Source organism: Haliotis rubra, unplaced genomic scaffold (genome assembly GCF_003918875.1).
Source record: "Haliotis rubra isolate DU_JTF1 unplaced genomic scaffold, ASM391887v1 Scf990, whole genome shotgun sequence".
NCBI lineage: Eukaryota > Metazoa > Mollusca > Gastropoda > Lepetellida > Haliotidae > Haliotis > Haliotis rubra.
Genome location: NW_025767735.1, coordinates 25,361 through 38,161, shown reverse-complemented (window position 1 = coordinate 38,161; position 12,801 = coordinate 25,361). Strand labels below are relative to the sequence as shown.

The following is a 12,801-nucleotide window of genomic DNA, read 5'->3' as shown; positions in this document are numbered from 1 at the left end:
CTTTTAACAGGCGAGCCACCATTGAACCACTGGTGTTTGTGTATGTAGTTGTAGCAACACCGTGTAAGTGATTAGGGGTGACTATTTAGGGGGCAACAACTATTGCGATAGGGGTAGTCTATTGCAACATACTATTGCGATAGCGATAATTTATTGCGACCAACTATTGAAATACTATTGCAGTAGTTTTTTCTCTTTGAATTGTCTAATTTGAAGTCATTTCCGAAATGAATGTATAGTTTATATGAAATAAAAATAAGTTGAAGTAGTTTAAGTCTCTTTTAATAACTGACAAGAAAATAGTCATGTTTGTTTAAGAGGTAACAGGGGCGGATATTTCTAAATCAAAGTGAAAGAATCTGGCACTTCCTGTATTTTGTGTTTTGCATCCATAGTCACACATATTTTCGATGCATCGATAGTTTTTCGTTTCTACCATCGATCAATTGCTATCGGAGACTCAACAATTGCAATCCATCGATAGTTCAATGCATCGTTACAGCCCTATGAGTGATGCATATTTCAGCAGACTTATTGATACGAACACACTTCTGAAGTCTGCTGCTTGTTTCAACAAAGAAGGTAATATTATAAAAGCCTGGCTTTGAGGTAGTTGTCTGCATGCATGCGTTGTAGATTCATTTAAAAGGCATATTTGCGTTCGTCGTTAACACCATCTAATATGACCTATCTGTGTGACCACTATTGTCCAGTTATCCTGTGGCATTAGATCACAAAGTACGTGGCAGTAGTTTCCTTCGTTAGTTAGTGCATTAGCTTCAGTTACCATGCAGTGTGGAAGTAAAAATGATTCACGACTGCTGTGTAAATTCGCGGAGATTTATCAGTAAACGGCAATGTTGCCTTCGTAAACGCTCCACTACAGCTGTATGACAGCGGTCTGTAAATGTTCGAGTCTGGACCAGACAATCCAGTGACCAACAGCAGGAGCATCGATCTACGCAGTTGGAATACGATGACATGTGTCTACCAAGTCAACGACCATGACCATCCGATTCAGAATATGTTTTTCTTGAAATCTTATTGGTACTGGTAGAAGTAAAAGTAGCTAAGTTAAAAGATAATCAATGGCAGGTGATTACGTAATACATCTCACTGCTTGAGGTGACGTGAAATCGAAGGACATTGTTGCCATGCATATGTAATTATACACCGTCCCACTAATATGTGCCAGCTGGTCACCTGCTCTGCCCCACACGAAAGGACTGGTAAAAATGGAGTTTTAGAAAGCAGGAACACAGAAACAAGACAGTACATGTTTAGAGCCCTCTCCTAGTAGGTGGTGGCCAAGATTTATATCATTTACACGAGGGATTGCTTGACCTGTGTACCTTAAGTGAGCAATACACTTTAAAAAGTCGCTAAGGGCTGAACAAATCCTCATTGTGCGAACTATCTCGCACCACTCATACTCTTGATAACGTGTTGGTTGAATGCATATCGCGTTAAAACTCTGTACTACTTGACCTACATTTAGCCGGATGTAACCAGGAAGTAAGTTATAATGCAGACCGTGCTCTGTATCTTTCAAGATGAGCATAACTTGGCGAGTTAAGCAATCAACGTTATGGCGAAGTCACTGGTCGTTTAGACATGTATAACCTCCTTTTACTACATCCTTCCATCAATTTGTAGAGGTAAATCTTACATATTGCAATAAAATACAATGGCGAGTTTCTACATTTGTGTAACAGTCACCCAGCAATGTTTATTTGACTATAAAAGCCAAAACGTTTACATGAAACCTGTAAGAGCTCACACCTTATCGTGTAGTTAATGTCTCATTAAGGTGAGTGTTGTAATAAGGGCTACAAACAGTATAGCGACGGGGTGAGCCTAATTTCAAAATGGCCTGGTGCTTCTTCAAGTTGCATTGCAATCGGACGAGCGCACGAATTGCGATATATTCGTGACCACATTAAACCTAATTTTCTGTTATAATGACTATATTTGTGTAATCTTTTGGTTCATTTGCGTAATATGCTTAAGATGTTGTGGTTTTGGGTTTTCAGTTGATCAAATTTATAGTTCTGAATATACAACAAAGCTTTAAGCGTAATATTCGCAGTGTAATGGATGTTACCTCCGAGTATTTGGGGCGCGGACGAAGGGGTCGTAGGCCATATTTGAGAATGTATTGAATGTGTTGTAATTTCAAGATTATCAATGCTCTTGTGCCAGTTGAGGAATATCATGTATAATTGATCAATATTGATCGTAACACATACATGACTTATTATCATCTGGACGACAGACTTCACACAACCACAAATCACATTACCAACACGAACTATACAGTAAATGTATGTGATGACCGGATTCAGGGGTGCTTAAACAGTTCCTGTTTAATCAGAAGGATTCCTAGAAATCAAGGCACGGCTATTCAGAGAATATGTTCGCAGAATACATTTAATTTGGTTGACTTGATATCTGTAATGTATTCTTTCTGCTTCAAAAGCCATACAGGGTTTCAGTAGGCCCCGTCGCCTAAGGCAAGTCATTCATGTGGCCGTAGGTTCCTATATCGGTTCGCCCCGATTATCATTAAAGTTATAAACGTCTCAGACGTCCAGTGTGGTTTACCGGCCTCATCAAGCTGACAATCCGTGATACAACTGGAACCCTGTTCAAAGTGAAGTTACACCAAACTCACTCGCTTGGTCCATCATACCACAATAAATCCACAGACAGGTTCTGTTTATGTTGAATCTTAGACATCGGGTAGAAAAACAGTGCGATGACAGATGTTTAATAAATGGAGAGTCGCTTGATATATGTCATATATTCTCAGAGTACAATCTTGTGTTCGGTTACTAGACTAATTTATCGTAATATGTCACATGTTAAGAAACTACATTCATATCTATGCGTCAAATCATTCAGTGCCACACAACAAAGATGGCCATTACACTGTTACCTGTACAAACGTACTGCTCTTACTTTTTCAACACAACAACAAAACAAATTACAACCTATGCATACGGCAACAATGGTTATTGTAGTATATTTACCTGTCTTATTTTTCACTTTTTTCGAAAACTCAAAATTGAAACAGTGGCCCATGGGCGAAATTATTTACGCTTCCTCAAAATTCATGTTTTGGATGTTAATAAGTATCATGACACAACATTCAACTCATTTAAACTTGATTCAGCTTATTAAGAGCGTTATTAGAATATCGCCCTGTCTGCCAATTTCAACACAACATTCTCCCATTCTCGGAATCGTTTTTCATGAAATCATTGTTGCATAAGAACAAAAAAGTCAGAAATGTATTTTAACAGAAATTCTAAACACATTAAAAGGTGAAATCTCAATCATGTTTTTAATTAATCACCTCCTTGAATAATAGCGAACATGATTAGAATATTTTAGTCATGGTTTCCTGGTTAATCTTATAGTATTTAATGACTGACATCATGCATGTTCCAGACGGTGATTCCCTGAACATCAGCGGTGGTTCTGCAGAGGGTGTTTCTCAAGTCTCCCTTTTCCACAAAGTGTTGCCCATTTCTGAACAACAGACCAACATGTATGTGTGCAACTTCAAGTCTGAACTCAATACTGAAAGCATATCCGTGTACGTCCTTGACGCCAGGCTGGGACTAGGAACTCCAGGGCAATGCTTTTCCCAGATGTCTGTCCTGCATGGGAACTACATCGCAACCAGTAATTGTTCAACAGTGTTCCAACCGTTTGAGAGACTGAACGTAACACAGGCAATCTCCCCTGTACATCTCCTCTAAAGGTATCTCAAGGCTGCTATCAGGATTCATTTGGCTTCTGGTCAATGGTAAGAAAGGACCGGTACATAATGTATGCTTTTATACACAATTTGTATAAAAGACTTGAGGAATTGGCATGCCGTAATTATTGTACACAACCCGAGATTTGTCAGTCACGTATATGTTCACTGTATTTCCAAATACAATTCATCAGTCCTTCACTGTAGGAATATACGTGTCAAGGTGAATGTTAATTGACCAGAATAAACGTTTCAGCGTGTTTGAGGCTGCACTGTACCATCAGCTGTTATTTTTCTCACTTGCTGTCATTGTTGCTGTTTTTTGGTGTTTATTGTATTGCGATCTGTATAGTCATAGATGTTGTATGTTACATACAATTTGTTATTCCATTTTCAGCATCAGAACCGTTTAATGTGACATGTGAAACTGTGGAACGGACGACCCCAGGTAGGCAACCACTAGATATGTCCATTCTATTTTCCCCATGTATCCATGCACCCAGGGCCGTTGTAACTCCTGTATCTGAACTAAACCAACGTGTGTCTCTGGTGAAACAGGCACAAGCACCGTGACAACAGCCAACTATGTTTCCTCTACAGATTACAGCCTATTATCGGGATTGTTTCTTGTTTAACGGCGACGGCGGTGTGGACCAGACAAATCAGTGATCAACAGCATGAGCATCGATCTGCGAATTTTGGTTACGATGACATGCATCAACCGAATCTGCGAGCTTGACTACCTTATCCTGTGGGTCGCCTCTTATGACAAGCATAAGCTGTTGAAGAATTATTGTAACGTGATCCTTCAGGCGTAATATCATCAGGTGATTCAAAATTAATAACGTTATAGGGAGAATCAGTGGTGTCAATAATTTCACCAGATTCATCCAAGTGTCTTGTAACGATAAATGTTGCATTGTACTTTAATTATCCAACTTGTAGAGCCTTAGTTGCATACACTTAAAACATACCTGAAGACAGACATATAGATAGAGAGACAGACCGACAGAGTAATAGACAGAAAGATAGATAGATAGCACTTCTAATTTCAGTATGTGTTCTTGTATCATAGGATCGAGCAGAACAACGATGCTGACGATGACCTATAACGTAATTTCAACTGTGACTATGGACAACAGCACTCATGTTGCACGCATTATACCCACTCGTATAACGTTAAACGTAAAGTATGAATCATTACATATTACATTTCTGTGTCTGTTTATATGGTTCTTTCCTTCACAGCTTACCACTCGTGTATTTCTTGTTTTAACATGTCAGTTGTCAGTGGAAGCTGGAATGCTGTGAAATAACTTTGAATTTATAGAAACATTTTCACAAACGCTGCAAAATATATTCACGCTTTTACGAGTTTGCACGACTTCGTCACACCAGATCATTTAAGTGTATATTGTTTGCAACGTGATTAAATTCTCTAAATATTCATATTGCATCTGATTCAAGTAAGAAAACTCAACAATTTATTAGGTAAGACTAACTTATTTACGAACATTTTGACAACTGGAGCCAATGTAAGATAAAACAAACCGTTGTTAACGCTCGCGAACACCCCATCTTGTTACTTGAACGTTACAATCACAGATACTTGTAACATTGATTTTTAAAGTGTATTTCAAATGCTAACGGATAAATATACCAATCAGTAGCATATGAAAAGGTTTAATGAACTACAGTCGACACAGTAATATAGACATGTATGCGTTCTAGTAGACACGTATATGTTAATATGCTATTGGCAGTAGATCTAATGTGTACTTCGTATATATTATACGTTGTATTCAAAATTACCAATAGGTTGGTAATTCAGGTACAACTAACATGGTTATAACGAACACGGATATAGGATGAAATCTAGAATAGTGAAACCTGAATCATGACTCCAGATTGAGGCGCTTTGAATAAATAACAAACAGAAAGACAAACGTGATGACCAAAGTTTTGTTTAGTTTACGCCGAAATCAGCAATATTCCACATATATGACGGCGGCATGTAACCAGTACGTAACCAGGCAATTCAGTGATTGACATCATGAGCATCTGTCTGCGCAATTACAATACGATGATTTGTGTCAATGAAGTCATCGAGCCTGGCAACCCGATCTCATTAGTCGCCTCTAAGGACATGCATGGGCTATTGAAGATCTTTTCTTACCCGTATCTTCACGGATGGGACCAAAGTTGATGGTTTAGACCATAACAGAGCATATCATGTATCTTCTATACATATGCAGAAACCATGAAGAATTTGATTTCAGAATTACCAATGTACAGAAGCGAAAGATCTAACTTGCCAGTACATGCAGTTCAATATTTCAGAGATTCTCCATAATGTTTAGTCGAGCCCTTGACAGACCCCGGCAGTGATCTAAATAGATTCCAAAGTTTCTCATGTGAATCCATGAAATCTATTCCTGTGTTACAAACAGCATCATACATGCTGTAATGCTGCTGAAACAAATATCTGCTTATGATATAGTCACAATTGTACAATCGACTCTATTTTTAGCAGTGAGTTCTTATGAATGTGGAAGGGTTGTCGCTTCTATCTATCACGCAGTATATGTGTCAATATCTATCAACATTTTACAAACTGATCATGTGAATACGGTTTCCCCGTCAAGCTGACTAGCTAAGACAAACACAAAACACTCTCAAATGGCTGGTAACTTTCCAGTAAGATGCATTCTCTGTTCTGAAATATAGGTCTTCTTCTCAGTCTTGAATATAGAAATATACTTTCTGTCAAAAAACAAGTGCACGTTAAAGGAACACCAATTTCTATGGATATTCTTCTGTGGATTAACTTCTGTATTGCAATGAATGCGACGTTTCGGTGTAGAATGCAAGAGTTTGGTCGAGGCTTCCTTTGGGCAGTTCATGACAGTTATCAATATTATCAGTTTCAGATAATATAGTTACTTCGCAACTGAACCAATGGCTGCCACGCACTGAAACCTTACGGGTTTTACGCAAGCCTTTGCTTGAATCACTCAAACTAGATGCACTATATACATCTTCAATGCAGTCCTTTGAAATGATTAATGTACAGAAGTGATATTGAAGTGTATCACATGTCCTCTTTTGTTATTCCAAAGAGTTTCTCGATGAAATTTCTTATGATATCAGAACAAGTGCTGTATTTAGCTGTAAAATGAAATAAAAGGTGTATACACAGATATTGCGAATGTTGCATTTTAATACTAACTTGTCATATCATAATGTGGATTTAGGGGCGATGGGGTAGCCTAGTGGTTAAAGCGTTTGTTCGTAACGCCAAAGACCCGGGTTCGATTCCCCACATGGGCACAATGTGTGAAGCCCATTTCTGGTGTTCCCCGCCGACGTAAACTAAACTCAGTATTGTGGATTATCTCCCTACAACCTTCTGATGCAACGGATTAAACACCTGGTGTCATCACTGATTTTCAGTTATCCACTCATATAATTCTCACAGGTATTTCCCTCTATATGTCCTTTCATGTAGATGTTATTGAAGTAGTTAATGTTTTGGATGCGCGATGAACTGAGGACCATGTTAGAAAACCACATGGGAACCATTACTGAATGGTAATTTCTAAAATCAAAACATATATTTGCAAAGTATGAAAAAATTAACATGTCTTAAGTAACCTGCATTGGAGCACATTTGTTGTGTCTATGACCTGTTAACTTGATCTTTCTTTATCTATTGAAGATCTTGTATTCTGTGGTGCTAAAATGTGCTTTTTAGTGTATAAATAGCTTTTGTAAATATGTTCACAAAGCAGTGCCTAATTTGTATTCCATGTATACTCATATGCTGATTTCTATCGTTTGTTTATACTCATTGCTGAAGATTTAGATGTCCACTTTTTGACAGGAGGAATCACCACTGAATCAACTAATGACAGGTCTCCACCATCCACGCCTCAACAAATCTCAGGCATGTAGTATTTACAGCAGGATTTCTAACATAACTGTTCAAGGGAAAATGATATACTCACACTCTTGCAAAGCAGTCTCGTTGTAAATCCCTGGACGGATCATACAATGATGCTTGTCATGTCGTTAAATCACACATACTTCCTTGTAGTCATCATAATATTAATAGTATTTATCATTAAAATTGTGATGTAAAAAGGCGTCTTTTCATATTTTTGTGTGTGTGTGTGATTTACTATTGACATTGACTTGTTCCTCAGTTACGATTGCATGATCATTTTTTTATATATGTATTTTTGGTTACTGTTTTGATAAAAATATTCGTGTTTTTTCCACAGGGAGATCACAACTTGGCCAAAAGGATGGCCAAATAAGATTCCCACGTATGCATTATTCACTGTATGGGAACCTATACACAGTGGTTTAAACCTGCAGACAGATGACTACATTCTAATGTTAAAAAGTTGCTTTCATGAATATAGCTTAATTCATTCAACTGAAAATATTACATTTGCGTGTTCATACCTCAACTTGTTTTAGCTTTGTACAAAATTGAATTTTGTTCTCTATTTCAAGTGGTGTTGGCCTTGTGAAGTAAAAACACCGATGATTAAGTTCATGGAAAAGACTCATGTTTTGGCCTGTGTTAAATGTTATTTTGATCAAATATAAGTAAAGAGTGCTCTAGTTGATCTCTGCACAATACACAGTGGCAGTTTTCTGTTTCAGCTGGTGTGTTTATAGGAGGGGTGGCTGCGGGAGCTGTTATTGTCATCCTGGTCGGTCTTGCAGTGTACGTCCTCGTTATCAGGTATATTGGAAAGCATTCACAAAATGTCTGTCAAGCCGTTTATCTCATTTGGGATGTGTATGAGTGACTTCGGAAATCCATCCTATCAAAGTACAGAAAAACTAAGAATAGGGATTAGATTATTTACCAAAGAAAAGACATTTACATGACAAATTATCTGTCTTTTCAGACGTCGGTACGATCTGACTGCGAAGAAACAAGGAGACACGCCAGCTTCTGTTGAACACCCAACTTACTCCGGATTGTCAGCAAGAGCTGATGTCAACAACTATGCCATTATCGAACAGACCTCAAGATCTCAAGAGGATACTACACATGGGTCAACGGCTACCACAGATTACCAAAACATTTGATTTACCTCTTTCATCCATTTTATCAGTCACGAATTTGTAAATGTAAAAAGAACATGATCGAAAATCGTGATAATTATCTTATAGCCATCCCAGTGATGTAGCTGGATAACGGATACAAAACTGGTGAGTGGTGCGGCTTCAGACTGTGACTCTGATGAAGATGACAACGGCGATGGCGATGGCGACGGCGACGATAACGATGACGATAAACTTGCTCCTGATGCATACTTTCCTGAATGTGTTGACTCTGAGAGTGGCCAGATCTTATACAATTTAGTGTCCACCGACGATTACATATTCCCTGTTAGTTGAATTGATCTTCAGCAACCCATGCTTGTCGTAATGGGCCACTATCAGGATCGGATGGTCATGCTCGCTGACATTGTTGACACGTCATCGTATCCTAATTGCGTTGGTCAATACTCATGAAGTTAATCACTGGATTGTCTGATCTACACTCGACCTTTAACATACCGCGCTGTTATATACCTGTCGTTTTGCTAAACAACAAACAGCACGAATCTTTCAGCACTCTATTTTTCATATTTTATCTTTGAGGTTCATACCTGCTGTTGCTTTTACTTCGATAGAACTATTCATAGGCGTGCATAAGAACAACAGATACATGTGTACATTTTACTGTGTAAATAACTCAGATCGATATTGTCGCTTTGATATGAAAACTGCAATATGTAATATCAAGCCAAATGTTATCCCTGCAGTTGTATCTATTAGGCCCTTCTGTAAATTTGCATGTCTTTCCTTTGACGAGCAGAGACTGTATTCCCACTTAACAACCATTACTCGTATAATATCGTATGTCCATGCAGTGTTTCATGGATGGTGTCATTCTGTTTACTCCGTTAATTCAAATGATATTAATTTCGTTTATGTTGTTAATTAAAATCAAATACCACTCTTGATTACTGTCTGTGATGGTTTGTGTATATCTCTTCCAGCTTCCTTTACCATCATTTATGAAAGTAAAGATTTTGTTTTCATTTGCCACGCGTTCGGAACATATTATCATCCAAAACTGCCGTTCCACGGGAGATATAACAAGATCAAACGATATCTCCTAGAAGATATCGTTTTGACAGTAGATTTTGTACAATGCCCTGACAATGCTATGACGTCATGTAATTTGATGACGTCACTAATGCTATGACATCGCTGCACTACAAGTGTAATGGCAGTACCATGTTCATGGATGTACATTTACCATTGAAAATTAATGAAGAGTGATTTTGATGATAAAGATTCACCCTTCGTGTCTTCTGATATCAATATATCAACACTCGTTGACAAAGTAAAATATATCCTCGGCAAGCCTCGGATATTTGTAACTTTAAAACTCGTGTTGATATAATTGATATCAAATTGCACTACTGGGTGAGATTCTCTACTTATCTGAGGAAAAATGTCGGCTACAAAGGCTATTCTATGTCGGCTCCAATATTCAAAACAGTTTGTGACAATCAGAATATTTTCAAAATTAGCTCGAAATTTGAATTTTGAAGTTTCTATCGAAAAGTTACATCAGCAGCCAATGGTGAAGCGGCGATGTATTTGATTTCTCACTTGTGTCAGAAGGACTCTGTCTTAAGGGCCTGCTAAATGAAGCCTGAAGTCCGAAGTGTTGCAGACCGTAGATTTTACCTGATTAGTGATACTCGCCGCACAGGTACATTAACACATGCAACCCTCGATCATAGTTACATGTTGTCACACGTCATTATGGTTCAACTCTGCACAACAATATCCAGCAACTCAGACGGCATGGTTCCCGAGACAACTGATATACCAATCTGCAGTCAACCACCGTTGTGTCGAATGTACCTGCGTAGATATCTCGAGTTATCCGAGGTTTTCTTCACAAACGCACTAATTACTAAAGACGGAATACGTAGGGTTCAATTATTATTTTGAAAAGCATCAACACCCTGACTTTACATGTTGATGTATCAACAGAGTGTGAGTGATACAAATTTCCCCTGCTAAATGAACATGAACACACGTCTAGACGTCCTCCGACAAATCCCCATTAACAAAGAAGATATATGCAGAGCTATCTGTTTGTGTGTGTGTGTGTGTGTGTGTGTGGGAGGGGGATCTGTTTGCGTTGTAGTTAATATCCATCCAATATGACCTATCCTTTTAACCACTGTCCGTCAGAGAGTAGTCTATAGCCAGAAGGTGTTTTCCAGTAAGATTTCGTGTAACATTAGATCTCTAAGAGTGTTAGTTAGTGCAGTAGTTACAACCATGCAATGCGGTCGTGTACTAAGGTGGTAACAACGGATCATTGTACAAATTATTGTGTCGTTGAGGATGATCAGTCAGGCGACAGTGTTTCACAAAGTATGACATCAATATGGCCTTCACAAACGCCCCACAACTTCCTTGTAGGCAACCTGAAGACATTCCACACAGATAACGTTTAAGATAAATACTGTGATGGCTGTTAATAGACTAGAGCATAGCTACATTTTCATTTTGATTTTCAATACTTTCACAAAATTAGCCCTGATTCTGCGAAGATACGTGACCTGTACTACGCAATATGTACTACAAGCTCCCATGGCCGCACAAAACTGGTGAATAGGGAAGGGACCATGTCCTGTTAGGATGAGATGGAACTGTTTCTAGCTCAAAGCCTACCAGATGATGCATAACACAAAAACTGGTGAGTGAACAGTTTTTTCTGGCAGTCTTCCCCGAATATCATGTTTGTCCAATTATACCAATTATATACCTGGGGGCGTGGTGTGCGAGCTGGCTAAGGTGCCAGGCTAGTGATCCACCAGAGCTTGAGGTGACGGGATCGAGCCCATCTGTGACCCGGTGTAACAATTCTATGAGTGAACTTTGTGTGCAGACACTTTCAGTGTTGCCGCAACCCCTAGTGTGACTATGTATCCCAGTCAGTGTTGTCACAACCCCTAGTGTGACTATGTGTCCCAGTTAACCCAGCAGTAAATGGGTACCTCGTAAGGATGGGAAAGTCACACTAACTCGCTGCGTCTAGTGGCTACAAGAGTTGCATGCTCCCATGGGAGTTGAGACTGATAATACGACGTGCCGTTGAGTTTAACATCCAGTGATCGAGGGAAAAACAAAGCGCCTTTGAGCAGCACAGCTGAGCTTGATTTAGGTGCTATAAATGTTAGCATAATCATAATATACTTCTGGGGAATCGAAGCCGGGTCTCGAGTGTAACAGCGCGGTTTTGGTCACTAGACTTATCCAAAAGAGATTGATTAGTAGTACTAAAAATTTCATAGCTTTTGTATCGTTTTAACGCCCCATCCAAACAAGTAGAAAATAGGTCGTGTGGGACATAGTTTCATTCAGCGGGCTATCTCTCACGCCAGCCTGTCTCTCACATGATTTAGTTCATATCATGTTGATAGGCACCTGTGCCACGTGACCTGTACATAGTTTCTGTATTGCATGTCCTTCATGTGCAGGTGGTGTTTAACCAGGAAGAACGTTTCGTGATATGCGACGAGTTCAAGAGTCAACGTCATGGGAAAGTCTGTGGTCGTTTTGATATATGTCTCCTATTTTTGCTACATTATTCAGCCAGTTCATACAGGTAAGATATATATGTATATGGACATATTGAACGAATGGTGAGCACTCGAAAACAGTAGAGTTTTCTGTGTATAGATAAAGACAGAACGGGATGCCGTTGATGCATTTATGCATAGGTTTCCTTTGTACGAGTATATTTACATGAGGAGGAACGTACCCAAGGCAAAAGATTTACAGGAACCATACAATAACTGATACTAAGAGTAAGTTCTCATCTTACAGTACACGACATTTTGGTGTAGCATTGTTTGGAACTATAGTTACAAAGGTTGTGAAAATTGACAAAATATCTAAAGGGAAGGATGCCATCAGTATACTGAGACAATATT

At 38.8% G+C, this 12,801-nt stretch overlaps 1 protein-coding gene and 1 long non-coding RNA gene across 4 annotated transcripts in view; both read left to right on the top strand.

Annotated features, from left to right (window-relative positions):
- The window catches only part of LOC124265736, a 31,568-nt gene extending 22,763 nt beyond the window's left edge, over positions 1–8,805 (top strand). The window contains exons 2-4 of one of the 3 annotated variants that reach the window (XR_006895516.1): positions 3,454–3,814; positions 4,164–4,214; positions 7,650–7,712. This is a non-coding gene — a long non-coding RNA (uncharacterized LOC124265736). Of the gene's footprint in view, positions 1–3,453; positions 3,815–4,163; positions 4,215–7,649; positions 7,713–8,075; positions 8,095–8,440; positions 8,523–8,691 lie in introns of those variants that run through there. The other 2 variants (XR_006895517.1, XR_006895515.1) reach the window with 2 other exon arrangements.
- The window catches only part of LOC124265743, a 107,883-nt gene that overhangs the window by 80,471 nt on the left and 14,611 nt on the right, over positions 1–12,801 (top strand). The gene's annotated exons all lie outside the window — the stretch shown is intronic.